Below are 27,946 nucleotides of genomic sequence, written 5' to 3' on the forward strand. Positions count from 1 at the left end.
CTGGTCGCAGGGCTGCTCTATTTGTAACTTGCTGAGGAGCCTCCACACTGTTTCCAAGGCTGCTGCAGCAGCCCGTGTTCCCGCCCACAGTGGAAGAGGGTTGAGTGATTTTTACAGGATGTGGTAAAAGTCTGGTCCACATTTCATTTCGCGTCCTTTGGGCTCCAATTCCTTCTCCTTAAGTATTTTTGAGGAAACTGGGTGTTGGGCTCCTTTTGAATCAGACGTTTCCGAAGGTAACAGGGCACAGCTGGAGCCTGGAGGGAGGCAGTCGTGGGACACGGACTGGCATGCTGCCTCCTGCAGCCTCCTGCAGCGTCTGAGCATCCCACAGGGGGCGCCTGAGCCCAGGCACCGCCCAGGGTGTATGCATGCGCATTAGGCCTCCTCTGCCTGCACTAACAGGAGCCAGCCTGTCCTGGGGAGGCCTGAGGAAGACGTGGGGACACATCCACGCTGATGAGCCACAGCCTCTTCAGAACCTGCGTGGAGCCTTCAGGGGGATATTGGGCAACGTTCACACTGACAGGAGCCCCGGTCTCCTCAGAATACACGGTGAGGCTTCAGGAAGATGTGGGTACACACCCACCCTGACAGGAGCCCCTGGGCCACTTCAGGTCCTGCTGGGAGGCTTCAGGAAATTGTTGGCCCTCACCCACCCTGACAGGAGCTCCTGGGCTGCTGCAGGCCCCGCGGAGAGGCTTCAGTAAGATGTGGGCCTGCATCCACGTTGACAGGAGCCCCTGGGCTGCCTCAGGACACGCGGGGAGGCTTCTGAAAAATGTGGCGCAGCGTCCACTCTGGCAGGAGCTAACGGGCCCCTCAGGACATAAGTTGAGTCTTCTGGAAGCTGGGGGCCGCATCCACAGTGACCGGAGCCCGGCCACCTCAGAACCAGCGGTGACGCTTCGGGAGGATGTGGGGCCACGTCCACAGAACTGGACGCTGATGTCCTCAGGACCCCCGGTGTAGACTTCGGGACATATGGGGATGCGTCCATGCGGACAGAAGACCCCAGCCTTGTCAGAGTCTGTGGTGAGGCCTAAGAAAGATGTGGATGCCGAATCCACACTGACAGGCGTCTCAGGCCACCTCAGGACACACTGTGAAGGTTTGGGATGATTTGGGGCCCTGTCCATGCTGACAGGAGCCTCCAACCTCCTCGGGTCTTATGGTGAGGCTGAGGAAAATATGGGGCCACGTCAAGACTGAGAGGACCCCCGTCCTCCTCAGGACCTGCACTTTGGCTTCGGGACATATGGGGCTGCGTCTAGGCTGACAGGAACCCACAGCCTCCTCAGGACCCGCGGTGAGTTTTCTGGGGGATGTGGGGCCATGTCCAGGCTGAAAGGAGCCCCCAGCCTCCTGAGAACCTGCTGTGAGGCTTCCAGAGGATGTGAGGCATACTCCACGGTGACAGGAGACCCGGCGTACTCAGGACCTGCTGACTATGACTCTGGAACACATGGGGCCACATGCGCACTCACAGGAGCCCGGCTTCCTCAGGACCCCCTGGAGGACCCTGGAGGCACCGTTGGGGCCACGTCCATGTCAGAAGGGACTCCTCAGAACCATAGGGTAAGTGAATGGGTAGAATGAATGGTCGGGTCAGGGGAGGGGAGGCATTTGGTGGTTAGGCTTAGGTTAGATGTTAGGGGTTAGTGATTAAGCTTATGGTTATGGATTAGAGGTTAGGGTGAGGGTTAAGGGTAAGGGTCAGTGGTTAGAAGTTAGGAAGGGGGTTTGGGTTAGGGACAGGAGTAAGAGTTAGGTTTAGGGTTTAGACTTTAGGGATTAGGGTAGGAGGTTAGGAATTAGGGTTTGGGTTATGGTTAGGGTTAGGGGTGGGCTAGGTTTGCAGTTAGGGTTAGGGGTTAGGGTGTGAGTTTGGGTTAGTCATTAGGGTTAGGGGGAAGAGTTAAAGTTAGGGCTAGGTTTAGGGTTAGGGCGAGGGTTAGGTTTAGGATAAGGGTTAGGGCTATGGTTAGGGTTAGTGTTTGGTAGGGGTTAGGGTTAGGGTCAGGTCAGGGTATGGTTTTGGAAAAGGGTAAGAGAGGGTTAGGCAGTGGGTTAGGTATTAGTTTTAGGGTACATGTTAGGGTAGAGTTTGGGGTATGAGATAGGATTAGTATTAGAGGGTTAGGGTTAGGGTACATGTTAAGGTTAGGAATAGGATTTGAGTACATTAAGATAAGGTTAGGGTTAGAGGTTAGGGTTAGGGTTAGATTTAAGGTAAGGGTCAGGGTTAAGGGTTTAGAATAGGTTTAGGGGTTACAGTGAGGGTTGGCAGGAAGGTTCAGTGAATGTGTTTCGGTCTTGGGGTTTGTGTTTGGTTTTTGATTAGTGATAGGTCTTGTTTAAGGTTTAGGTTAACATTAGGCTTAAGTGGAGGGTTAGGGTTATATCTCTGTATGGTTAGAGTTTGTGTCTTGGCATGTGCCTGCACTGGGATTCCTAGCATCTTGGGCAGTTTAGTTTTATGCACTCTATTTAGGTTTTGGGTTCAAAGATAGCCTGACTCCACCAAGTCAGCAGCCTCCACAGAGAGTCAAAATCCAGGCTTCTGCTGGGGTGAGAATAGGCATGGCAGGCTTCTCCTGAGCTGAGCTAAGGAGGGGATTTGTGGCTCTAAAGACTCTTTGGATTTTCAGTTGCTTTTATGATTTTATCTCTTGTGCACACATGTTTCATCAATACTACCAATTATTATTTTAAACTTTTACTTGAAGTCCTCTTTCTAAACACAGTATGATATAGTATCAGGTTTACCACATAGTGATTCAACCCTTGAATACAACGCCTGGTTCTGGTCAGAGGTGACCTCCACTATGCCCATCCCCTGATTCTCCTTCCCCCCCCTTCCTCTGGTATCTATTAGTTTATTCTCTGTGGTTAAGAGTGTGTTTTTTTGTTTGCTTCTCTCATCCCCCCTCTGCCCCTTTGCCAGTTTGTTTGGTTTCTTAAAATTCACATGTGAATGCAATTGTATGGTATTTGGTATCTGTCTTTCTCTGACTGAGTGAGTTCATTTAGCATAAGTCCCTTCCACTTCTCCCACGTCATTGTAAATGGCTTCCTTTCATCCCTTCTGATGACCGAGTGATGTCGCAGTGTGTATATTTACCACATCGTCTCTGCCCATTCATCTGTCGATGGACATCTGGGCTCTATACAGTTTCGCTGTTGTTGACAATGCTGCTACCAACACTGGGCTGCGTGTTCCTCTTCGAATCTACTCAACTACTTTTGTATCCTCAGGGTAAGTACCTAGCTGTGCAATTTTGGAATCATAGGGTAGCTCTATTTTTAACTTCTTTTTTAAAATTTTTTTTATGATAGTCACAGAGAGAGAGGCAGAGACACAGGCAGAGGGAGAAGCAGGCTACATGCCCCGGGAGCCCGACGTGGGATTCGATCCCAGGTCTCCAGGATCACGACCTGGGCCAAAGGCAGGCGCCAAACCGCTGTGCCACCCAAGGATCCCCTATTTTTAACTTCTCGAGGACCCTCCAGACTGTTCCACAGTGGCTGCACCTTTACTTATTTATTCATGAGAGACAGAGAGGGGCAGAGTTATAGGCAGTGGGAAAATGAGGCTCCATATGGGGAGCCTGATGTGGGACGTGATCCCCCAGGACCCTGGGATCATGACCTGAGCCAAAGCAGATGCTCAATCACTGAGGCACCCAGGTGCCTTGCTGATTCAATTTCCTTGCTAGTTATGGGTCTGTTCATATTTTCCATTTCTTCCTATTTCAGTTTTGCACATGTGCTCATTTGCACATTTCTATGGATTTGTCTTTTTCTTGCAGGTCTCCCAGTTTGTTAGCGTATATTCTTTCATAGTATTCCCTTATAATTGTCTTATTTTTCTGGTGTTAATTGTTATCTCTCTTCTCTCATTTGTGATTTTATTTATTTAGGTTTTCTCTTTTCTCGTTGATAAGACTGGCTAGGGCTTGATCCATTTTCTTAATTATTTTGGAGAACCAGCTCTTAGTTTCATTATTCCATTCTACTGTTTTGTTTTTTCTGCACTGTTTATTTCTTCTCTCATCTTTATTTTTTCCCTTTTTCTGTAGCCTTTAGGCTTTGTTTGCTATTCCTTTTCCAGCCTCTTTGGGTGTAGGGTTAGGTTGCGAATTGGAGACTTCTTGTTGCTTGAGATAGTCCTGTATTGCTATGTACTTCCCTCTTAGGACTGCCTTTGCAACATCCCAGAGGTTTGGAGAAACATGTTTTCATTTTTTTTTTGTTTTAAATTTCCTCTTTAATTTCCTGGTTGCTCTATTCATTCTCTAGTAGGATGTTCATAATCTCCATGTATTTTTGGTCTGTCCAATTTTGTTTCTTACTGTCGACTTCCAGTTTCATAGCATCATGGTCCAAATATGTAAAGGGTGTGATATCAACCTTCTTGTACCTGTTGTACCTGTTAAGGGCTGATTTGTGGGACATGATATGATCTGTTCTGGAGAATGTCCCATGTGCACTTGAAAGGAATGTGTATTCTGCTTTAGGAAGAAATGTTCAGACTATATCTGTTGAGTCCCTGTGGTCCAGTGTGTCAATGTTATTGTTCCCCTTTTGATTTTCTGCATAGACGATCGGTCCATTGCCATAAGTGGGTGTTAAAATCCCCTGTCATTGTATTATTATCAATGAGTTCCTGTATGTTTGTTGTTAATTGCTTTCTATATTTAGGTACTCCCATGTATCAGCATAAATATTTAGTTGTTTGAACATTTTTTTAAATAAATTTATTTTTTATTGGTGTTTAATCTACCAACAAACAGAATAACACCCAGTGCTCATCCCGGCAAGGGCGCCTCTCACTGCCCTTCACCCATTCACCTTCACCCCCAGCCCTCCTCCCCTTAAAGCATCCCTAGTTCCTTTCTCAGAGTTAGGAGTCTTTTTATAAAAATATTTATGTATTTATGATAGACATAGAGAGAGAGAGAGAGAGAGAGGCAGAGACACAGGAGGAAGGAGAAGTAGGCTCCATGCCGGAAGCCCGATGTGGGACTCGATGCTGGGACTCCAGGATCATGCCCTGGGCCAAAGGCAGGCGCTAAACTGCTGAGCCACCCAGGGATCCCCGAGTTAGGAGTCTTTATGTTCTGTCTCCCTTTCTCATATTTCCCACACATTTCTTCTCCATTCCCTTATATTCCCTTTCACTATTATTTATATTAACCAATTGAATGAGGACATATGTTTGTCCTTCTTCAATTGACTTACTTCACTCAGCATAATACCCTCCAGTTCCATCCACGTCGAGGCAAATGGTGGGTATTTGTCGTTTTTAATGGCTGAGTAATATTCCATTGTATACATAAACCATATCTTCTTTATCCATTCATCTTTCGATGGACACCATGGCTCCGTCCACAGTTTCACTATTGTGGACATTCCTGTTAAACACATCGGGGTGCACGTGTCCCGGCATTTCATTGCATCTGAATATTTTGGGTAAATCCCCAAGAGTGCAATTGCTGGGTCGTAAGGCAGGTCTATTTTTAACTCTTTGAGGAACCTCCACACAGTTTTCCAGAGTGGCTGCACCAGTTCACATTTCCACCAACAGTGTAAGAGGGTTCCCTTTTCTCCGCATCCTCTCCAACATTTGTGGTTTCCTGCCTTGTTAATTTTCCCCATGCTCACTGGTGTGAGGTGGTATCTCATTGTAGTTTTGATTTGTATTTCCCTGAGGCAAGTGATGCAGAGCATTTTCTCATGTGCATGTTGGCAATATCTATGTCTTTGTCTGTGAAATTTCTATCCATGTCTTTTGCCCATTTCAGGATTGGATTGTTTGTTTCTTTGGTGTTGAGTTTAAGAAGTTCTTTATAGATCTTGGAAACTAGCCCTTTATCTGATACGTCTTTTGCAAACATCTTCTCCCACTCTGTAGGTTGTCTTTTAGTTTTGTTGACTGTACCCTTGGCTGTGCAAAAGCTTCTTATCTTGAAGAAGTCACAATAGTTCATTTTTGCTTTTGTTTCTTTTGCCTTCATGGATGTACCTTGCAAGAATTTACTGTGGACGAGTTCAAAAAGGGTGTTGCCTGAGTTCTCTTGGATTTTGATGGATTCTTGTCTCACATTTAGATGTTTCATCCATTTTGAGTTTATCTTTGTGTATTGTGAAAGAGAGTGGTCTAGTTTCATTCTTCTGAGTGTGGATGTCCATTTTCGCAGTACCATATATCGTAGAGACTGTCTTTCTTCCAATGATTAGTCTTTCCTACTTTATTGAATATCAGTTGACCATAAAGTTCAGGGTCCACTTCTGGGTTCTCTATTCCGTTCCATTGATCTATGAGTCTGTTTTTGTGCCAGTACCACACTGTCTTGATGACCACAGCTTTGTAGTACAACCTGAAATCTGGCATTGTGATGCCCCCAGATATGGTTTTCTTTTTTAAAATTCCCCTGGCTATTCGGGGTCTTTCCTGATTCCACACAAATATTAAAATAGTTTGTTCTAACTCTCTGAAGAAAGTCCATGGTATTTTGATAGGGATTGCATTAAACGTGTACATTGCCCTGGGTAACATTGACTTTTTCACAATATTAATTCTGCCAATCCATGAGCATGGAATATTTTTCCATCTCTTTGTGTCTTCCTCAATTTCTTTCAGAGGCATTCTATAATGTTTATGGTTGAGATCCTTTACCTCCTTTGTTAGGTTTATTCCTAGGTATCTTATGCTTTTGGAGGCAATTGTAAATCAGATTGCCTCCTCTATTTCTCTTTCTTCAGTCTCATTGTTAGTGTATAGCAATGGCATTGATTTCAGGGCATTGATTTTGTATCCTGCCACGCTACCAAATTGCTGTATGAGTTCTAGCAATCTTGGGGGGGAAGCTTTTGGGTTTTCTAGTTAGAGTATCATGTCATCGGCGAAGAAGGAGAGTTTGACTTCTTCTTTCCAATTTGAATGCCTTTATTTATTTTTGTTGTCTTATTGCTGAGGCTCGGACTTCCAGTACTATGTTGAATAGCAGTGGTGAGAGTGGACATCCCTGTCTTGTTCCTGATCTTAGTGGAAATGCTCCCAGTGCTTCCACATTGAGAATGATATTTGCTGTGGGCTTTGCGTAGATGGCCTTTATGATGTCGAGGAATGTTCCCTCTATCCCTACGCTCTGAAGTGTTTTGATCAGCAATGGATGCTCTATTTTGTCAAATGCTTTCTCTGCATCTAATGAGAGGATCATATGGTTCTTGGTTTTTCTTTGCTGATGCGATGAATCCCATTGATTGTTTGACGAGTGTTGAACCAGCCTTGTGTCACGAAGATAAATCCTACTTTGTCATGGTGAATAATTTTCTTAATGTACTGTTGGATCCTATTGGCTAGTATCTTGTTGAGAATTTTTGCATCCATGTTCATCAGGGATATTGGTCTGTAATTCTCCTTTTTGGTGGGGTCTTTGTCTGGTTTTGGAATTAAGGTGATGCTGGCTTCATAGAATGAATTTGGAAGTACTCCATCTCTTTCTATCTTTCCAAACAGCTTTAGTAGGATAGGTATGGTTTCTTCCTTAAACGTTTGATAAAATTCCCCTGGGAAGCCATCTGGCCCTGGACTTTTGTGTCTTGGGAGGTTTTGGATGACTGATTCAATTTCCTCCCTGGTTATTGGCCTGTTTAGGTTTTCTATTTCTTTCTGTTCCAGTTGGTAGTTTGTGGCTATCTAGGATTGCGCCCATTTCCTCTAGATTGCCTAATTTATTGGCGTATAGCTGTTCATAACATGTTTTTAAAATCGTTTGTATTTCCTTGGTATTGGTAGTGATCTCTCCTTTCTCATTCATGATTTTATTAATTTGAGTCTTCTCTATCTTCTTTTTAATCTGGTTGGCTAATGGTTTATCTATCTTATTAATTTGTTCAAAGAACCAACTCCTGGTTCTGTTGATCTGTTCCACATTTCTTCTGGTCTCGATTTCCTTGAGTTCTGCTCGAATTTTTTTTATTTATTTTTTATTTATTTATGATAGTCACAGAGAGAGAGAGAAGCAGAGACATAGGCAGAGGGAGAAGCAGGCTCCATGCATCGGGAGAACGACGTGGGATTCGATCCCGGGTCTCCAGGATCACGTCCCGGGCCAAAGGCAGGCGCTAAACCGCTGTGCCACCCAGGGATCCCATGCTCGAATTTTAATTAAGTCTCTTCTTCTATTGGGTGTAGGATATATCTTTTTTTTTTTCTAGCTCCTCTATGTGTAAGGTTAGCTTTTGTATTTGAGTTCTTTCCAGTTTTTGAATGGATGCTTTTATTGCGATGTATATCCCCCTTAAGACTGCTTTTGCTGCATCCCAAAGATTTTGAACGGTTGTATGTTCATTCTCATTAGTTTCCATGAAAGCTTTTAATTCTTCCTTAATTTCCTGGTTGACCCTTTCATCTTTTAGCAGGATAGTCCTTCACCTCCATGTGTTTGAGGTCCTTCCAAACTTCTTGTTGTGATTTAGTTCTAATTTCAAGGCATTATGGTCTGAGAATATGCAAGGGATGATCCCAATCCCTTGGTATCGGTTCAGGCCCTATTTGTGACCCAGTATGTGGTCTATTCTGGAGAAAGTTCCATGTACACCTGAGAAGAATGTGTATTCAGTTGAGTTTGGATGTAAACTTCTGTAGATTTCTGTGAAATCCATCTGGCCCAGTGTATCATTTAAAGCTCTTTTTTTCTTTGGAGATGTTGTGCTTAGAGACCTATCAAGGGTAGAAAGAGCTAGATTGAAGTCACCAAGTATAAGTGTATTATTATCTAAGTATTTCTTCACTATGGTTATTAATTGGTTTAAATACTTTGCAGCTCCCACATTCGGGGCATATGTTGAGGATTGTTAAGTCTTCTTGTGGGATAGATCCCTTAAGTACGATTTAGTGTCCCTCTTCATATCTCACTACACTCTTCGGGGTAAATTTTAGTTTTTCTGATATAAGGATGGCTACCCCTGCTTTCTTTTGAGGACCTTTTGAATGGTAAATAGTTCTCCAACATTTTATTTTCAGGTTGTCGGTGTCCTTCTGTCTAATATGAGTCTCTTGTAGACAGCAAATAGATGGGTCCTGCTTTTTTATCCAGTCTGAAACCCTGTGCCTTTTGATGGGGTCATTAAGCCCATTCACGTTCAGAGTTACTATCGACAGATATGAGTTTAGCGTCTTCATGATATCTATTCAGTCCTTGTTTTTGTGGATTGTTCCACTGAGCTTCTTCTTAAAGGGGAATTTTAAGAGTCCCCCTTAAAATTTCTTGCAGAGTTGGTTTGGAGGTCACATATTCTTTCAGTTCCTGCCTGTCTTGGAAGCTCTTTATCTCTCCTTCCATTTTGAATGAGAGCCTTGCTGGATAAAGTATTCTCGGTTGCATGTTATTCTCATTGATGACCCTGAATATATCCTGCCAGCACTTTCTGGGCTGCCAGGTTGCTATGGAGAGGTCTGCTGTTACCCTAATGCTCCTCCCCATAAAGGTCAGGATTTTCTTGTCTCTTGCTGCTTAAAGATCTTCTCTTTATCTTTGGAATTTGCAAGTTTCCCTATTAAATGTCGAGGTGTTGGATGGTTATTATTGATTTAAGGGGGGGATCTCTCTATTTCCTGCACCTGAACGCCTGTTTCCCTTCCCAGATTAGGAATGTTTTCAGCTATTATTTGTTCAAATACTTATTCTGGCCCTCTGTCCATTTTGGCGCCCTTGGGAATCCCAATTACACGTAAGTTTTTCTTCCGCAGGCTGTCGCTTATTTCCCTTAATCTGTCTTCCATGTCATTTAATTGTCTGTCTCTTTTTTCCTCAGTTTCTCTCTTTGCCATCAACTTGTCTTCTATGTCACTCATTCGTTCTTCCACCTCGTTATGCCTCATCGTTAGGACTTCCAGTTTGGATTGCATCTCATTCAATTGATTTTTCATTTCGGCCTGATTGGATCTAAATTCTGCAGTCATGAAGTCTCTTGAGTCCTTTATGCTTTTTTCTCGAGCCACCAGTAGCTGTATAATAGTGCTTCTGAATTTGCTTTCTGACATTGAATTGTAATCCAGATTTTGTAACTCTGTGGGAGAGACGACTGTTTCTGATTCTTTCTTTTGAGGTTAGGTTTTCCTTCTAGTCATTTTCCTGAGTGCCGAGTGGCCAAAAACAAATTGAATTGGGAAAAGGAGAAAAAAAGAGGAGAGAAAGAAGGAAAGAAAAGAGAAAAAGGCAAAGAATAAAGGAAGAAAGAAGGAAAAAAGAGAATAAAAAAAGAAAGAAAAGAAAGAAAATGGGGAAAAAGGGTGGGGGAAGCAATCATAAATAAAAAAAACATGGGGGGTATCTTCTGATTCTGTATACTTTAAGTTCCTTGACTTCCCCTGGAACTTGTCTGTCTAGCTGGTCTTCCAGGGGAGGGGCCTGTTGTGTGGATTTACAGGTGTTAGCACTTGGGGGAGCTGCTCTGTCCCCTGCCTGGTGCAGGGCTCAGTGCGGTTCGTTTACCCCGTGAGGCCGCAGGAGGAACAACCCCAGTGGCAACAGCCAGCTCTGGAAACCTGTATTCAGCCCACGCAGTAACTCGGGAGCAGTCCATTTCTAATGGCTGAGTAATATTCCATTGTATACATAAACCACATCTTCTTTATCCATTCAACTTTCGATGGACATCGAGGCTCCTTCCACAGTTTGGCTATTGTGGACATTCCTAATATAAACATCGGGGTGCAGGTGTCCCGGCGTTTCATTGCATCTGAATCTTTGCGGTAAATCCCCAACAGTGCAATTTCTGGGTCGTTGTGCAGGTCTATTTTTATCTCATTGAGGAACCTCCACAGAGATTTCCTGAGTGGCTGCATCAGTTCACATTCCCACCAACAGTGGTTTCTATATTTAGGTACTCCCATGTTGGCAGCATAAATATTTAGTTGTTTTATCATGATAGAGAGTCTTTTTAATGATGAAATAATGCCCTTCTTCATCTCTTCTTACAGTATTTGTTCTTTCTTTTTAGAAATTTAAAATCTTTATTTATTTATTCATGAGAATTACACAGAGAAGCAGAGGAAGGAACATAGCAGAGTGAGAGGCAGGCTCCCCAAAGGGAGGATGATGTGGGACTCGATCCTGAGATCCCAAAATCACACCCTGAGCCGAAGGCAGATGCTCAACCACTGAGCCACCAGGTGTCCCCCAGGGTGTGTTTTCAAATCTAATTTGTTTGATATAAGTATGGGTCCTCCATCTTTCTTTTGATATCCATTAGCGTCATAGGTGATTTTCCATCCCCTGACTTTCAATCTGTTGGTGTCTATAGGTCTAAGGTGAGCATCTTGTAGGCAGCGTACAGATGGATGTTGTTTTTTTAATAATAATTTTATTTATGATAGTGTGAGAGAGAGCGAGACTGAGAGGGGGGGGCAGAAAATTAGGCAGAGAGAGAAACAGGCTCCCCACCAGGAGCCCAATATGGGACTCGATCCAAGACTTCAGGATCACACCCTGAGTCAAAGGCAGAGGCTCAACCCCTGAGCCACCCAGACATCCCGGATCCTGTTTTTTAAGCCACTCTGATACCCTATATCTTTTTATTGGAGCATTTAGTCTATCAGCATTCAGAGTGATTATTCAAAGATATGAAGTTTGGGATCCCTGGGTGGCGCAGCGGTTTGGCGCCTGCCTTTGGCCCAGGGCGCGATCCTGGGGACCCGGGATCGAATCCCACATCGGGCTCCCGGTGCATGGAGCCTGCTTCTCCCTCAGCCTGTGTCTCTGCCTCTCTCTCTCTCTCTCTGTGACTATCATAAATAAATAAAAATTGAAAAAATATTAAAAAAAAAAACAAAGATATGAATTTTGTGCATTTGTGTTCCCGGAAGAGTTGGTGTTTCTGGTGACATTCTCTGGGCCTTTCTTGTCTTTGTTGCTTTTGGTCTCTTTTTTTCCCCAACTAGAAGAGTCCCTCTTAAAATTCCTTACTGGATTGGTTAAGTGGTCATGAACTCCTTTATATGTTGCCTGTCTGGGAAAATCTTTCACTCGCCTCTCCTGTATGACACCCTTGCTGAAGAAAGAATTCATACAAATTGGACTCCAATAAAAAGAAATTTAAAAACATAAAATAAATTCTTGCTAATATGATTGAGGAAAATGGCATTTAGGATGAAAACCAGAAGCAGAAAGAGAGGAGGAGATTTCACCCTCCGTAGCCTTCACAAGGACCTGGTGTCCTTTCCTAGGAGGGCCCCCCCACTCCAGAGGATGCTTCCTGCCCCTCTGCCCTCCCTGTTGGAACACTGCAAACACATTCCATGCGTCCAACACCTCTGCAGTCATGGCTTATAGCATTTTTCCAAATATCCTATTGGAGACCACAGTGTAGTGTATGTAACCATCTGGCTCCTGTTTGACAACATTGGGAGGATTCCGACTTTTGTTGGTTTTGAGCTGCGTGTGTGTCTATCACATGCAGCTATCCCGTGCAGCCATCAGATCCTCTGGCTGGGTCACGCAAAACCCCGAAATGGTTGGCAGAACATCATTTCTGGTGCTGGCACTGGGCGGCTAGCTGGGCTCTCCTGGCCACGCCGAGGCTCACTCATGCAGGAACTTTCAGCTGGAGGGTCAGCAGAGCTGGAAGTTTTGGCTCGGCCACATTCTCATGTCCAGCAGAGGGTCTGGTTGCACTGGAAGGCATGTGGGGACATCAGCTGTGTGTGCCTGGTGGCGCCCCTGCAGGGGCTGGTTGGGGCCTAGGTAGTGCCCCCTCCTCCTCTCTGGGGTCTCTCCATGCCCCAAGCACATAGTTCTGGGAGACACAGAAATGGGCTGGCTCTGCATTTTCACACCACAACACTTTATTGAGTTTCTACAGCAAAGGGCTCAGAGCCATGAGTTCGTGCCTTCCCCTGGGGAAGGAGACCTTTCTGTCCTTTAAGGGGGGGCAAGAATCACATGGGGTGGGGGGGCGGGTGCTGGAGTCCCCCACCTGGGAGCATGTGTGGACTCCGTGTGGGGGTGAGTGTCCTGAGGTTTCAGCCTGATTGACGGTTCTGAGGACAGCAGAGCTGACCTGGACCTGCAGTTCATGGGCTCCTGCTCTGGGTCCCCGCAGGGCAGCTGGACCCCGGCCTGGGCTCTCTGGGGCCCCAGTGTCTGGAGGAGCCTGCCTCCTGGTGTGGGTGCGGGTGTGGCCCACCGGCTTACCCCTTCTCTCCCCACACTGGTGTGTCCCGGGATCCCCAGGGCTGCCCTAGATCAGCGACCTGTATCTGTGGGGCACGCCCAGGGCCCAGGAGGCCACATCCAGCTGTGAGAGGGCTTGCTCAGCCCGGGGCCAGAATCCAGGGCTGGCCAGGGCCATGGGGCCTGATTCCATTAGTCCTTGAGTTGAGACTGGTGGGGACTCAAATCAACCCAACCCTCAAGAGCCTGGGCCCAAGTCAGCCCAGGTCCCTCTGGGTTAGGGGCTGGTGTCCTGTGCAGGTTGTGCCTCCCTCCAGGAGGAAGAGTGGGAGGAGGCAGGGCACAGTACTTCCTCTGCTCCACCTACCTGCACCCACCCTGTCGGGGGCTCCCTGTCTTTCCTCCTCCCTGAAACCCCTGGACCCCTGGACACTCTATGGGACACCGGGCTTCTGATGGTAGCAGGCTGTCCAGAGAACCACGGGGAGGCTGAGCATGTCCCACAAGGTGCACCTGCACTGGGTCCTTGCTGGGGGGCGATGGTGTGTGAATGGATGATTTTGGTTGGGGCAGGGGTATGATGGTGGTGGATTGAGGGGGATGGTGTAGGGGGGATGGTGTTGGGGTATAGTGTGGGTGGGGTTTGTGTGGGGGTGTGTGGGTTTGAGGGGGATGGTGTAGGGGGGATGCCATGAGGGATAATGATGTAGGGGGATAGTGTATGGGTAGGGAGTGAGGGGGATGGCGTGGAGGGCCTGCAGACACAGGGCATCCCCTTTCTTTAAGATGCACACCAAGACATCTACAGATAAAGGCGACCACAGTCTGGGGTTTATTGTGACACCTACCCCAGGGGTCCCGGGTGGTCAGTGCAGGGCCCTGGCTGGACCGGGTGCATTATCTGGGGGTCATCATACTATGTATGTTTACAAATTGCAAATTGTCTCAAATTAAATGCATAGAATTTCAAAATATATAAAGCACGTTGGGTGGGTGTCACTCTGACCCTTCCGACCCTCATCGGATCGATGTGTGTCCTCCTCCAGTCACAGCCATGCAACCTGCCCCCAGGTCCCCTTAACGCCCCCCATGGCCCCCACCCAGGCACCTGGTTTCAGGGTGCCGTCCGTTACCCCTTTGGGGTTCAGCTCCCATGGCAAACCCTGGACGACCCATCCTAGTGACCTCCTGAGACACTCCTGACCTGAGACACTGGGTGTGGGGGCACAGAGGTCATCCCCAGCACCCTTTCATGCTGCCGTGTTTTGTTGGCTGCTGTTCTTCCCCCGGCCTCAAAGCCCCATGTTCCCTACTCAGAAGCCACCAGTCCTCCCCCGGGTCCCAATCCCCCCTGGCACCTCAGCCTCATACTACCCGGTAGGAGTCCCAAAACATTATGTGACTGCTGAATGTCATGTTGATGTCCATGTCCACCTGCTTGATGTCCCTGGAGGAGACCAGGGCCTCTTACTTCATTTCCTGTGGGAATACCAGGGAGGAGGAGCCAGCATCAGGGACTAAGACGCCGACATGTCACCAGGTGCCACCCTGGGCAGGGAGCCCAGGGGCCACCATGGGAGTGTGTCCTGCTGAATCCTCCTTCCTTCCCCTGGGAGGCCAGGGATGGCGGGAGTGCCCAGCATACCCATGGACCTGTGTGAGGGCCTGTGCCCAGCTGTTGTGTGCGGGGAGGTGACTGAGGGTCAGCCTGGGTGGGAGGGGACAGGGAGTCAGTCCAGGTGGGAAGGGGACATGGGGGTGTTGTGCACAAGATGGCGAATCCAAGAAACCACTAAGGAGCCGACACTGATGCAAACAAACGAGGGTTGTTTTACAAACTCGAGCATGGGTCCAAGTATTCCCCACAGAGTGGAGCAGGGATTTGGACCCTGAGGACGGTTTTAGCCTAGTTTTAAGGGCTGGTCTTGGGGACCTCCAGAAGGGCTGGAGCAATTCCTCAAGTACGGTTCACATTTTGATATGGGGCCTTCAAGGGCATTGAGCTCTCTTCTCATTCTAATAGGGGCTTCCAGCCCTTGGCTTCGGCTCAGTTTTTATTCTATTCTGGGGCATTCTAGGACATTAAGCTGTAAATTTTTGTTTTTTTCCTGTAACTGAAGTCATGTAAATTTCAGCTCTTCTTCACAGGGGACTGGGATTGCTGGACTTGTGCAAATGCTGAACTTAAAGTGGAATGGCCGTAATGTTCTCGGCCTCCCCACGTCCCGTCCCATACTTTCTAGCTCCTGCCGCCCTCCCCGGAGCTCCTAAGAGAGCAATTGCAAATGACCTCAGCGTGGCAGCCTGTGTTGGGGGACAAACCCAGGGATTTGGGATCAGGAAGACCTGGAGATCGGGCGTCTCGGCTATGCAGCGTGATTTGATGCTGCAGACTCTTATTCCCTAAGGCTATCTTGACAACTGACTTTGTACATAGAAAAGTTCTCCTTTGCCTTTAAAAGATGAGGAGCAATCAAAGCGTTTTTTCTCTGCACATCTGATTGCTCAGATTCCAATCTGAGACGTATTGACTGTTAATATGGATAATGTACTATCCGTGGTAGTATTGTTAAAATATTCTGACACTAGTAATTCAGAGGGATGAGGCTTTCTCAACTATTTCTTCGCAGCTCAGTCACTCATCAGAAAATGCATCTTTATGGATTTGGAAATAACTGAGAGACATTATTACCAATGGTCCTATTATTATGTGAAGGATTCTTCCCTGAAATTCTTCCCCTGTTTCAACTGACACTGAAACACTGTGAACTCTTTGGAAGACAAATGTCAAGGAGATAAATGTTATGCCTTGCTAATTTTAAATGCACTTGCAATATGGTGTCTATTATAATAGAAGTATTTTTAGGTGATTTTTGCTATTCATTATGTTTTCCTGCTTTTCAGGTTGAGGAAGCATTGTACGTGTTCATAAGTGTTTTTCTTTCCTTCTGATATAAAATTTTTACTTTGTTCCTAACGAAGGAACTCCTTAAGAATAAGGCAAATGTTAACTATTCTTGAAATGTCTTCACACTTGGAGCCTGATTTATTTAAGTCACTTTTCAAAATAAATCTTATTTATTAGAAAATAAAACAAAGATTTGTAGGGAAATTGAGAAGATACTAAGAGAATTCTCATGCACTTGCACTCAATATTTCCAATTATGGATATGTTATATTAGTACGGTTCAAATATTAGCTAATGAATCAATATTAAAATATTTGCATTAACCAGGGACAATACTTTATTCACATTTCCATAGTTTTTGCTGAGTTACCATTCCTCATATCACACTCCATTTGTCCTCCTGTTTCCTTAGGCTCGTCTGGATTGTGACAGTCTTTCAGCCTTTCCTTGTTGTCGTTTAACTGGAACGCTTTGAGAAGTAGAGTAATTTGTAAAATTTCCCTCAGTTGGGACATGTCTGTTGTTTATCTCATGATTGAACTGTTTTTGTGGATTATATACAGAGATATATTGCTATTTTTATTATATAAAGGAGAGATACTATCAACAAATTTATCAGTCTTGGTATCGATCTGATCATTTTGCTGATGTAGTGTTTGTCAGCTTTCTCCGTAGTAAAGTGATTCTTTATTCTTCTTCTTCTTCTTCTTCTTCTTATTATTATTATTATTATTATTACTATTATATTATCATTATTTTTTTAAGTTTCTCATAATATATTTTGTAGAAGGAAGTTACTATGTGTATTGCACACATAAGAGTGGGAAGCTATGCTCATGAACTTGAGGGTGGAATGTCTGCACAAATTGTTTGAAATTCTTCTACATGGGTGATTTCTCTTCATTCTGGGTTTGTTTGTGTCTTTTTCAAAGACTTTATTTAATTAATTGAGAGAGGAGAGAAAAACCATGAGCAAGACGGGCAGAGGGAGAGGGAGAAGTAGGTTCCCTGCTGAACAGGGAGCCTTCCTTGGACCTGGATCATGATCTGAGCCTAAGTCAGAAGCTTAACTGACTGAGCCACCCAGGTGCCACTTTTTCTTCCTTCTTTTTTTTTTCTTAATAATAAATTTATTTTTTTATGTGTGTTCAATTTGCCCACATACAGAATAACACCCAGTGCTCATCCCGTCAAGTGCCCCCCTCAGTGCCCATCACGCATTCACCCCCACCCCAGCCCTCCTCCCCTACCATCACCCCTAGTTCAATTCCCAGAGTTAGGAGTCTTTTTATTAAATTTTTATTTATTTGTGATAGTCACAGAGAGAGAGAGAGAATGAGGCAGAGACACAGGCAGAGGGAGAAGCAGGCTCCATGCACCGGGAGCCCGACGTGGGATTTGATCCCGGGTCTCCAGGATCGCGCCCTGGGCCAAAGGCCGGCGCAAACCGCTGCGCCACCCAGGGATCCCGAGTTAGGAGTCTTTATGTTCTGTCTCCCTTTCTGATATTTCCCACACATTCCTTCTCCCTTCCCTTATATTCCCTTTCACTATTATTTATATTCCCCAAGTGAATGAGAACATACAATGTTTGTCCTTCTCCGATTGACTCATTTCACTCAGCATAATACCGTCCAGTTACATCCACCTTGAAGCAAATGGTGGGTATTTGTCATTTATAATGGCTGATCAAGGCCCACCTTTTCTCTCTCTTCATCTTCTGAGTCTCCTATGATATGAATGTTATTGCTTTAATAAGTGGCTGAGTTCCCAAATCTGCCTCTGTGGTCCATAACCTTCCTTGTTTTTAAGGCTTCCGCTTGGGACTGCATCTCAGTTATAGCATTTTTAACGTTGGCTTGACTAGATTTTAGTTCTTTTATTTCTACAGTAAGGGATTCTCTAGTTTTCTTCTGTGCTCTTTTTCCAGCCCAGCTGCTATCTTTATAATCATTGTTTTAAACTGTATTTAGGCATCATATATGTGAATAGATGAACTTCCTGGCTTTGAGTACTACCTCATGTTATTTTATGAAGGTGAATTTCTCCATCTCATTATTTTTTTCCAAAAAAGAAAGAAGGAAGAAAAAGAAAAACCAAGAAAAACAATAAAAACTGCCCTCCTAAAAGAACACCAGATTATTTTGGCCTGCTTGTTAAAAGATTCTAAATCCCAAAATAAGAAACACAATTAAAGTACCATGAAACTAAACATAAGAAACATATAAGGTACATACATAAAAATTAAAATAAGGCAATTTATAAAATAGAATCAATGAAAATACATGAAAATAAAGCACAAAGTACAAAGGAAGCTAGACCCTACTTTCCAGGCAGAGCTGAAGCTCTGCAGCCTCTGTGGTCCAACAGCTTGGTGGCAGCGAGTGGTCTGTGTGGGGTCTGGGAATGGGCCATGGCGCTGATTGTCAGGTGCACATCTGCCTGAGAGATGCACCTGCGGGGTCAGAGGTGGTGTGGGCTTTAGCGCCTCTGGCCTCCAGCGGGTCGCACTGCGCTGATGCCTGAGACTCAGCGCTGATGGGAGGGATGAGGGTGGGGACGCTGGGTCCTCTTGCTCTGGGGCTGAGCATCCTGCCCCCCAGTCTGCAGGCCCACCACAGAAGAGCCGCGAAGCCCCTGGGTCTCTGCCGCTTCTCTTAGAACCCTGCTTTCACTCTGCCCTCGTCCAAGTTTCTTTTGGTTTTGTTTTTTTATCTCAGACTGTTGTGCCCAAGATTGCGAATATGAGAAACCACCGAGAAGTCGACACGAATGCAAACACACGAGGGTTAATTTACAAGATCAAGCTAGTATCCTAGTATACCCGACACAGCAGAGCAGGGACTTGGACCCCAAGGTGGGTTTTTGCTTAGTTTTAAGGGCTAGTCTCGGGGACATCCAGAAGGGCTGGAGCAATTCCTCAAGTTCTGTTTACATTTTGATATGGGGCCTTCAAGGGCATTGAGCTCTGTTCTCATTCTAATAGGGCCTTCCTGTCCTTGTCCTGGGCTCAGTTTTGATTCTATTGTGGGGCTTTCTAGGACATTAAACTGTAATCAGCAAAGGTTCCACACCTGGAAGGGGGACGTACACTGTCCCTATATGCTGAAGATGCGGTGCTAGAAGAAGGACACCCGAGAGCCTCCACCAAAACCTGTTAGAACTAAGGAGTGAGTTCAGTAAAGTCACGGGACACAAACTTACCCTACAGAACAGAGTAGCCTTGCTGTGTCCCGACAATGAGCACTCAGGAAGGAAATGAAGGATATGACTCCCTTCTCCATTCTCAATTAATAATGAGACTGAACCAAAGGAGCACAAGACTTGTGCGCTGAGCCATACCAGGCTCTGGGAGGCCATCCTGGGCTCGTGGGGTGGGAGCCTCATCTTGTGAAAATGTCCGCAGTTCCTGAATCCACCCTCAGATTCAATGTCATTCCTATCAAAATCATGGTGGCAGATCCTATAAATAGGAAAAAAAAAACCCATAACATCCATCCGCCCCCACAAATGACCCCGGACAGCAAATCAGTATTGGAGAGCCTCAGAGAGCGGGACGCAGCACTTTCCTATTTCAAATGATGTCACACAGACACAGGATAAAGCAGTGTGGTTCTCGGGCCCTCAGCTGGCTCCGTTGGTTAAGCATCCGACTCCTGACCTCACCTCCGGTCCTGATCTCAGGGGTCATGAGTTCTACCCTGGGCTAGGCCATGGACGAGGCAAGGAGCCTATTTCGACAAACCAGACCCACGGTGGGTGGTCCCAGTATAAGCTGAATGAGCAAAACTGAGAGTCTAGAAGGAAATGTGCTCTGATACAAATGATTTTTTAACTTAAATTAATTTAAACCCAATTAATTAATGTATAGTGTGTTATACTTTCAGAGGAAGAATTCAGGGATTCACCAGTTGGAGATAACAGCAGTGCTCGTGACAACACCTCCCCTGTTATCCCCAAACTCCAGCGGCCCTCAGTTTGTTTCCTTTCATTAAGAGTCTGTATTTCCTGCATCTGTTTTTATTATATTTGTTTTTCCTTCCCTTTACAGTTGTTATCTGCTTTGCTTCTTTAATTCCACCTATGAATGACACCACACGGTCATTCCCTTTCCCGACTGATTTATTTCACTTAACATGATCCCTCTAGTTCTATCCACGTCATTGCAAATGGCAAGATTTCCTTCTCTTTGATAGCTGAGTACCATTCCTCTCTCTATGACCATCATCTATCTCCCATCCTCTTTATCCATCATCTGCCTGAGGGCACCAAGACTCCACCCAAAGTGTGGCTACTGTGGACCCAGCTGCTGTGGACACTGGGTGCAGTTGTCCGACGTCTCACTGCATCTGTATCTTCGGAGTGAGCTCCAGGCCGTTCACCTGCTGGTCGCAGGGCGGCTCTATTTGTAACATCCTGAGGAGCCTCCAAACTGTCCAGGGCGGCTGCACTAGCCCGCAGTCCCACCCACAGTGGAAGAGGTTTGAGTGAGTTTTGCAGGATGTGGTAAAAGTCTGGTCCACATTTCATTTCGTGTCCTGTGGGCTCCAATTCCTTGTCCTTAAGTATTTCTGGGGAAACCGGGTGTTGGGCTCCGTTTCAGTGAGATGTTTCCGATGCTAACAGGCCACAGCTTGAGCCTGGATGAGGCAGGTGCGGCCTCTGGAGCACCCAACTCCTCCTGCATGGCCTCCTACAGCACCTGAGTGTCCTGCAGGGGGCACCCGAGCCCAGGCCCCACCCAGGGGTGCGCATGCGCAGTAGTCCTCCTCTGCCTTCACTAACAGGAGCCAGCCTGTGCTGGGGAGGCCTGAGGAGGACATGGGGACGTGTCCACGCTGATGAATCCCAGCCTCCTCAGGACCCGCGGGAAGTCTCAGGGGGAAATTGGGCCGCGTTCACACTGACAGGAGCCCTGGTCTCCTCAGGACCAGCGCTGAAGTTCAGGAAGATATGGGCCCGCATCCACGCTGCCAGGAGCCCTGGGCCACCTCAGGTCCCGTGGGGAGGCTTCAGGAAATTGTGGGCCTGCATCTACGCTGACAGGAGCCCCTGAGCCGCCACAGGACCCACGGGGACACTTCAGGAAGATGTGGCACCGCTTCCACTCTGGCAGGAGCTCCAGGCCCCCTCAGGATATAAGTTGAGGCTTCTGGAAGCTAGGTCCCCCATTCACGGTGACAGGATCCCCATCCTCCTCAGCATCTGCACTTTAGCTTCGGGACATATGGGGATGCGTCTATGCTGACAGGAGCCTACAGCCTCCTCAGGATTCGTGGTGAGTTTTCTGGGGGACGTGGGGCCATGCCCAGGCTGACAGGAGCCCCGGCCTCCTGAGGACCTGCTGTGAGGGTTCCAGAGGATGTGAGGCATAGTCCACAGTGATAGGAGAATAGGCGTCCTCAGGACCTGCTGACTATGACTCAGGAACATGTGGGGCCACGTCCGCACTCACATGAGCCTGGATTATTCAGGACCCCGTGGAGGACTCTGGAGGCGCCATTGGAGGCCACGTCCACATCAGAAGGGACTACTCACAACCATAGGGTAAGTGAATGGGTAGAATAAATGGTAGGGTCAGGGGAGCGGAGGCAGTTGATGGTTAGGCTTAGGTTAGATGTTAGGAGTTATGATTATGCTTATGGTTACGGATTAGAGGTTAGGTGAGGCATAAGTGTAAGGGTCAGTAGTTAAGAGTTAGGATGGGGGTTAGGGTTAGGGACAGGATTTAGAGTTAGGGTTAGGGTTTAGGCTCTAGGGATTAGGGCAAGAGGTTTGGAGTTGGGGTTAGGGTTATGGTTAGAGTTAGGGTTGGGCTTAGGTTTGCATTTAAGGTTAGGGGTTAGGATGTGGGTTAGGGTTAAGGGTAGGGGTTAGAGTTAAAGAAGGGCTAGGTTTAGGGTTAGGGCGAGGGTTAGGGTTAGGATAGGGATTAGGGCTAGGGTTAGGGTTAGTGTTTGGTTAGGTGTTAGGTTTAGGTTCAGGTCATGGTCAGGGTATGGATTTGGAAAAGGGTAAGAGATACGGTTAGGGAGTGGGAAAGGGGTTAGTTTTAGGGTACAGGTTAGGGTACAGTTTGGGATATGAGATAGGATTAGTATTAGAGTGTTAGGGTTAGCGTACTGGTTAAGGTTAGGAATAGGATTTGAGTACATTAAGTTAAGGTTAGGGTTAGAGGGTAGGCTTAGGGTTAGATTTAAGGTAGGGGTCAGGCTTAAGGGTTTAGGATAGGTTTAGGAGTTAGGGTGAGGGTTGGCAGGAACATTCAGTGAATGTGTTTCGGTCTTGGGGTTTGTGTTTGGCTTTTAATTATTGATAGTTCTTGTTTAAGGGTTAGGTTAACGTTAGGATTAAGTGTAGGGTTAGGGTTATGTCTGTGTATGGTTAGAGTTTGGGTCTTGGCATGTGCCTGCACTGGGACCTCTAGTGTCTTGGGCAGTTTAGTTTTATGCACTCTATTTAGGTTTTGGGTTCAAAGATAGCCTGACTCCACCAGGTCAGTGGCCTCCCCAGAGAATCAAAATCCAGGCTTCTGCTGGGGTCAGAATAGACAGGGCAGGCTTCTCCCGAGCTGAGCTAAGGAGGGGATTTGTGCCTCTAAATACTCTATTTGGATTTTCAGTTGCCTTTCTGATTTTATCTCTTGTGTGCACATGTTTCATCAATCATACCAATTATCATTTTAAAGTTTTACTTGAATTCCTGTTTGTAAACACAGTATGATATAGTTTCAGGTTTACCACATAGTGATTCAATCCTTGGATACAACTCCTGGTACTGGTCACAGGTGCCCTCCAGTATCCCCATCCCCTGATTCCCCATTCCCCCACCTTCCTTTGGTGTTGATTAGCTTATTCTCTGTGGTGAAGAGTGTGTATCTTGGTTTGCTTCTCTCATCCCCCCTCTGCCCCTTTGCCAGTTTGTTTGTTTTTTTAAAATTCACATGTGAATGCCATTGTATGGTATTTGGTATCTGTGTTTCTCTGACTGACAGAGTTCATTTGGCATAAGTCCTTTCCACTTTTCCCACGTCATTTTAAATGGCTTCATTTCATCCCTTCTTATGACCCAGTGATGTCACAGTGTGTATATTTAGCACATCGTCTCTGCCCATTCTTCTGTCGATGGACATCTGGGCTGTATCCACTGATTGGCTTTTGTTGATAACACTGCTAGAAACACTGGGCTGCATGTCCCTCTTCCAATCTACTAAACTACTTTTGTATCCTCGTGGAAAATACCTAGCTGTGCAATTTTGGAATCGTAGGGTAGCTCTATTTTTAACTTCTTTTTATTTTATTTTTATTTATGATAGTCACAGAGAGAGAGGCAGAGACACAGGCAGAGGGAGAAGCTGGCTCCATGCACCAGGAGTCCGACGTGCGATTCGAACCCGGGTGTACAGGATTGTGCCATGGGCCAAAGGCAGGTGCCAAACAACTGTGCCACCCAGGGATCCCCGATTTTTAACTTGTCCAGGACCCTCCAAACTGTTTTCCACAGTGGCTGCACCTGTTCGCATGCACACCAGGAGTGTAACAGGGCTCCCTCTTCTGCATAGCCTCACCAACACCTGTTGTTTCTTGTGTTGTTAATTTTAGCCATTCTGATGGCTGTCAGGTGACATCTCATTGTGGTTTGCATTTCCCTGATGATGGGTGACGCTGAGTGTCTCTCCATGTGTCTGGTGGCCATCTGGATGTCTTGTCAGAAACAAAGTCCATTCACCTCTTCTGCCCATCTGTAGTTGGATAATTTGTATTTAGGATGCTGAGATTTATATTTGCTTTATGTAGTTTGCATACTAACTGTTTATTGGATGTGTTGTTTACAAATATCTCCTTTCATTTTGTATGTTGCCTTTTAGCTTTGGTTGTTTCCTTCACTTTGCAGAAGCTTTTAAATTTGATGAAGTCCCAATAGTATTTTTGTTTGTTTCCCTCACGTCAGAGGCATATCTAGAAAGAAGACCCAATGGCCAATATCAAAGATGTTGCTGCCTATCTTTTCTTCTTTGTATATGGTTTCAGGTCTCACATTTAGGTCTTTCATCCATTTTGAATTTATTTTTTTATATATATGGTGTAAGAAAGTGGTCCAGTTTGATTCTTCTGCAATTGGCTGCCTGGTTTTCCCAACACCATTTGTTCTTATCCTGGGGTCAGTGTTAGGGTTTGTTGAAGAGACTGTCTTTGTGCCATTGGATATTCCTTCCTGCCTTGTTGTCGATTAATGCATCATAGAGTTACAGGTTTGTATCTTGTTTTGGCTTTCCATTCTGTTCTATTGATCTAAGTGTCTCCTGTTGGGAGATTCTTGATTGCAGATTCAATTTCTTTGCTGGTTATCTGCCTGTTCAAGTTTTTTATTTCTTCTTTTTCATTTTTGCTATGTTATATATTTCTAGGAATTGATCTATTTCTTCCAGGTTCGAGGTTGCTGACATATAATTTTTCATAATGTTCTCTTATAATCGTTTGTATTTCTCTAGTGTTGGTTGTTATTTCTCTTTTCCCATTTGTGATTTTATTTGGGTCCTTTCTCATTTTTTATATTTTTTCTTTTTTAAATATTTTATTTATGTATTCATGTGAGACACAGAAAGGCAGAGGTAAAGGCAGAGGGAAAATGAGGCTCCAGCTGGCCCTGATGGTGGACATGATTCCCCAGGACCCCGGGATCATGATCTGAGCCAAAGCAGATGCTCAACACCTGATACACCAAGGTACCTTGCTGATTCAATTCCTTTGCAAATTATGGGTCTGCTCACATTTTCTATTTCTTCCCATTTCAGTCTTGCTCATTAGCACATTTCTAGGGATTTGTCCATTTCTTACAGGTCCCACAGTTTGTTAGCGTATAATCATTCATAGTATTCCCTTATAATTGTCTAATTTTTCTGGTGTTGATTGTGATCTCTTCTCTCATTTGTGATTTTATTTATTAAGTCTTTTCTCTTTTCTCGTTGATAAGGCTGGCTAGGGCTTGATCCTTTTCTTAATTATTTTGAAGAACCATCTCTTTGTTTCATTATTCCATTCTACTGCTTTGTTGTTTCTGTATTGTTTATTTCTGCTCTCACCTTTTTTTCCCCTTATTCTGTAGTCTTTAGGCTTTTTTTGCTATTCCTTTTCCAGACTCTTTAGGTGTAGTGTTAGGTAGTGTATTGGAGACTTCTTGTTTCTTGAGGTAGGCCTGTATTGCTATTCTACTTCCCCCTTAGGACTGCCTTTTCTACATCCTAGAAGTTTGGAGAAACATGTTTTCATTTTAATTTGTTTTAAATTTCCTCTTTAATTTCCTGTTTGTTCCATTCATTCTCTAGTAGGATGTTCATAATCTCCACGTATTTTTGGTCTGTCCAAATTTTTTCTTACTGTCGACTTCGAGTTTCATAGCGTCGTGGTCGAAAATGTACAGGGTGTGATATCAACCTTCTTGTACCTGTTGTACCTGTTGAGGGCTGATTTGTGGCCCATGATATGACCTGTTCTGGAGAATGTCCCATGTGCACTTGAAAGGAATGTGTATTCTGCTTTAGGTTGAAATGTTCAGACTGTATCTGTTGAGTCCCTGTGGTCCAGTGTGTCAAGGCTATTGTTCCCCTGTTGATTTAATGCATAGATGATCGGTCCATTGACGTAAGTGGGTGTTAACATCCCCTGTCATTGTATTATTATCAGTGAGTTCCTGTATGTTTGTTGTTAATTGGTTTGTATATTTAGGTACTCCCATGTTGGCAGCATAAATATTTATTTGTTGGAACTTTTTTTTAAAATAAATTTATTTTTTATTGGTGTTCAATTGACCAACATACAGAATAACACCCAGTGCTCATCCCGTCAAGTGTCCCACTCAGTGGCCATCACCCATTCACCCTCTCTTCCCGCCCTCCTCCCCTTCCAGCACCCCTAGTTCATTTCCCAGAGTTAGGAGTCTTTATGTTCTGTCTCCCTTTCTGATATTTCCCACAGGTTTCTTCTCCATTCCCTTATATTCCCTTTCACTATTATTTATATTCCCCAAATGAATGAGAACATACACTGTCCTTCTGCGATTGACTTACTGCACTCAGCATTATACCCTCCAGTTCTATCCACGTTGAAGCAAATGGTGGGTATTTGTCGTTTCTAATGGCTGATTAATATTCCATTGTATACATAAACCACATCTTCTTTATCCATTCATGTTTAATGGACACGAGGCTCCTTCCACAGTTTGGCCATTGTGGACATTCCTGCTATAAACATCGGGGTGCAGGTGACCCGGCATTTCATTGCATCTGAATCTTTGGGTAAATCCCCAACAGTGCAATTGCTTGATTGTAGGGAAGGTGTGTTTTTTCTTTTTTTTTTTCTTTTTTTAATTTATTTATGATAGCCACACTGAGAGAGAGAGATAGGGGCGGGGGCAGAGACATAGGCAGAGGGGGAGCAGACTCCATGCACTGGGAGCCCGACGTGGGATTCGATCCTGGGTCTCCAGGATCGCGCCCTGGGCCAAAGACAGGTGGCAAACTGCTGCGCCACCCAGGGATACCTTAGTTCTAATTTCAAGGCATTATGGTCTGAGAATATGCAGGGGACAATCCCAATCATTTGGTATCGGTTCACACCCGATTTGTGACCCAGTATGTGGTCGATTCTGGAGAAAGTTCCATGTGCACTTGAGAAGAATGTGTATTCAGTTGAGTTTGGATATAAAGTTCTGTAGATTTCTGTGAAATCCATCTGGTCCAGTGTATGATTTAAAGGTATCGTTTCTTTGGAGATGTTTTGCTTAGAAGACCTATCGAGGGTAGAAAGAGCTAGATTGAGGGGATCCCTGGGTGGCTCAGCGGTTTAGCACCTGCCTTCAACCCAGGGTGTGATCCTGGAGTCCCGGGATCAAGTCCCACATCGGGCTCCTTGCGTGGAGCCTGCTTCTCCCTCTGCCTGTGTCTCTGCCTCTCTCTCTCTCTGTGTCTATCATGAATAAATAAAATCTTTTAAAAAAAAGAGCTAGATTGAAGTTACCAAGTGTAAGTGTATTATTATCTAAGTATTTCTTCACTTTGGTTATTAATTGGTTTAAATATTTGGCAGCTCCCACATTCGGGGCATTTATATTGAGGATTGTTAAGTCCTCTTATTGGATAGATCGTTTAAGTATGATTTAGTGTCCCTCTTCATCTTTCACTACAGTCTTCGGGGTAAATTTTAGGTTATCTGGTATAAGAATGGCTACCCCTGCTCTCTTTTGAGGACCCTTTGAATGGTAAATTTTTCTCCAACATTTCATTTTCAGGTTGTAGGTGTCCTTCTGTCTAATATGAGTCTCTTGTAGACAGCAAATAGATGGGTCCTGCTTTTTTATCCAGTCTGAAACCCTACGCCTTTTGATGGGGTCATTAAGCCTGTTCACGTTCAGAGTTACTATCGACAGATATGAGTTTAGTGTCATCATGATATCTTTTCAGCTCTTGTTTTGTGGATTGTTCCACTGAACTTCTTCTTAAAGGGGAATTTTAAGAGTCCCCCATAAAATTTCTTGCAGAGCTGGTTTGGAGGTCACATATTCTTTCAGTTCCTGCCTGTCTTGGAAGCTCTTTATCTCTCCTTCCATTTTGAATAAGAGCCTTGCTGGATAAAGTATTCTTGGTTGCATGTTCTTCTCATGGAGGACCCTGAATATATCCTGCCAGCCCTTTCTGGGCTGCCAGGTCACTGTGGAGAGGTCTGCTGTTACCCTAATACTCCTCCCCATAAAGGTCAGGATTTTCTTGTCTCTTGCTGCTTTAAGGATCTTCTCTTTATCTTTGGAATTTCAAGCTTCACGATTAAATGTCGAGGTGTTGGACAGTTTTTATTGATTT

The 27,946-nt window shown here is 45.2% G+C and overlaps 1 long non-coding RNA gene across 4 annotated transcripts in view; it reads left to right on the top strand.

The window, feature by feature from the left end:
• The first annotated feature begins 287 nt into the window (after nt 1-287).
• The window catches only part of LOC140616581 (uncharacterized), a 92,551-nt gene continuing 64,892 nt past the window's right edge, over nt 288-27,946 (top strand). For all 4 annotated transcript variants that reach the window (XR_012017002.1, XR_012017001.1, XR_012017000.1 and 1 more), the window contains exon 1: nt 288-1,578. This is a non-coding gene — a long non-coding RNA (uncharacterized lncRNA). The remainder of the gene's footprint in view (nt 1,579-27,946) is intronic.

Source organism: Canis lupus, chromosome 24, assembly GCF_048164855.1.
Source record: "Canis lupus baileyi chromosome 24, mCanLup2.hap1, whole genome shotgun sequence".
Classification (NCBI taxonomy): Eukaryota; Metazoa; Chordata; class Mammalia; order Carnivora; family Canidae; genus Canis; species Canis lupus.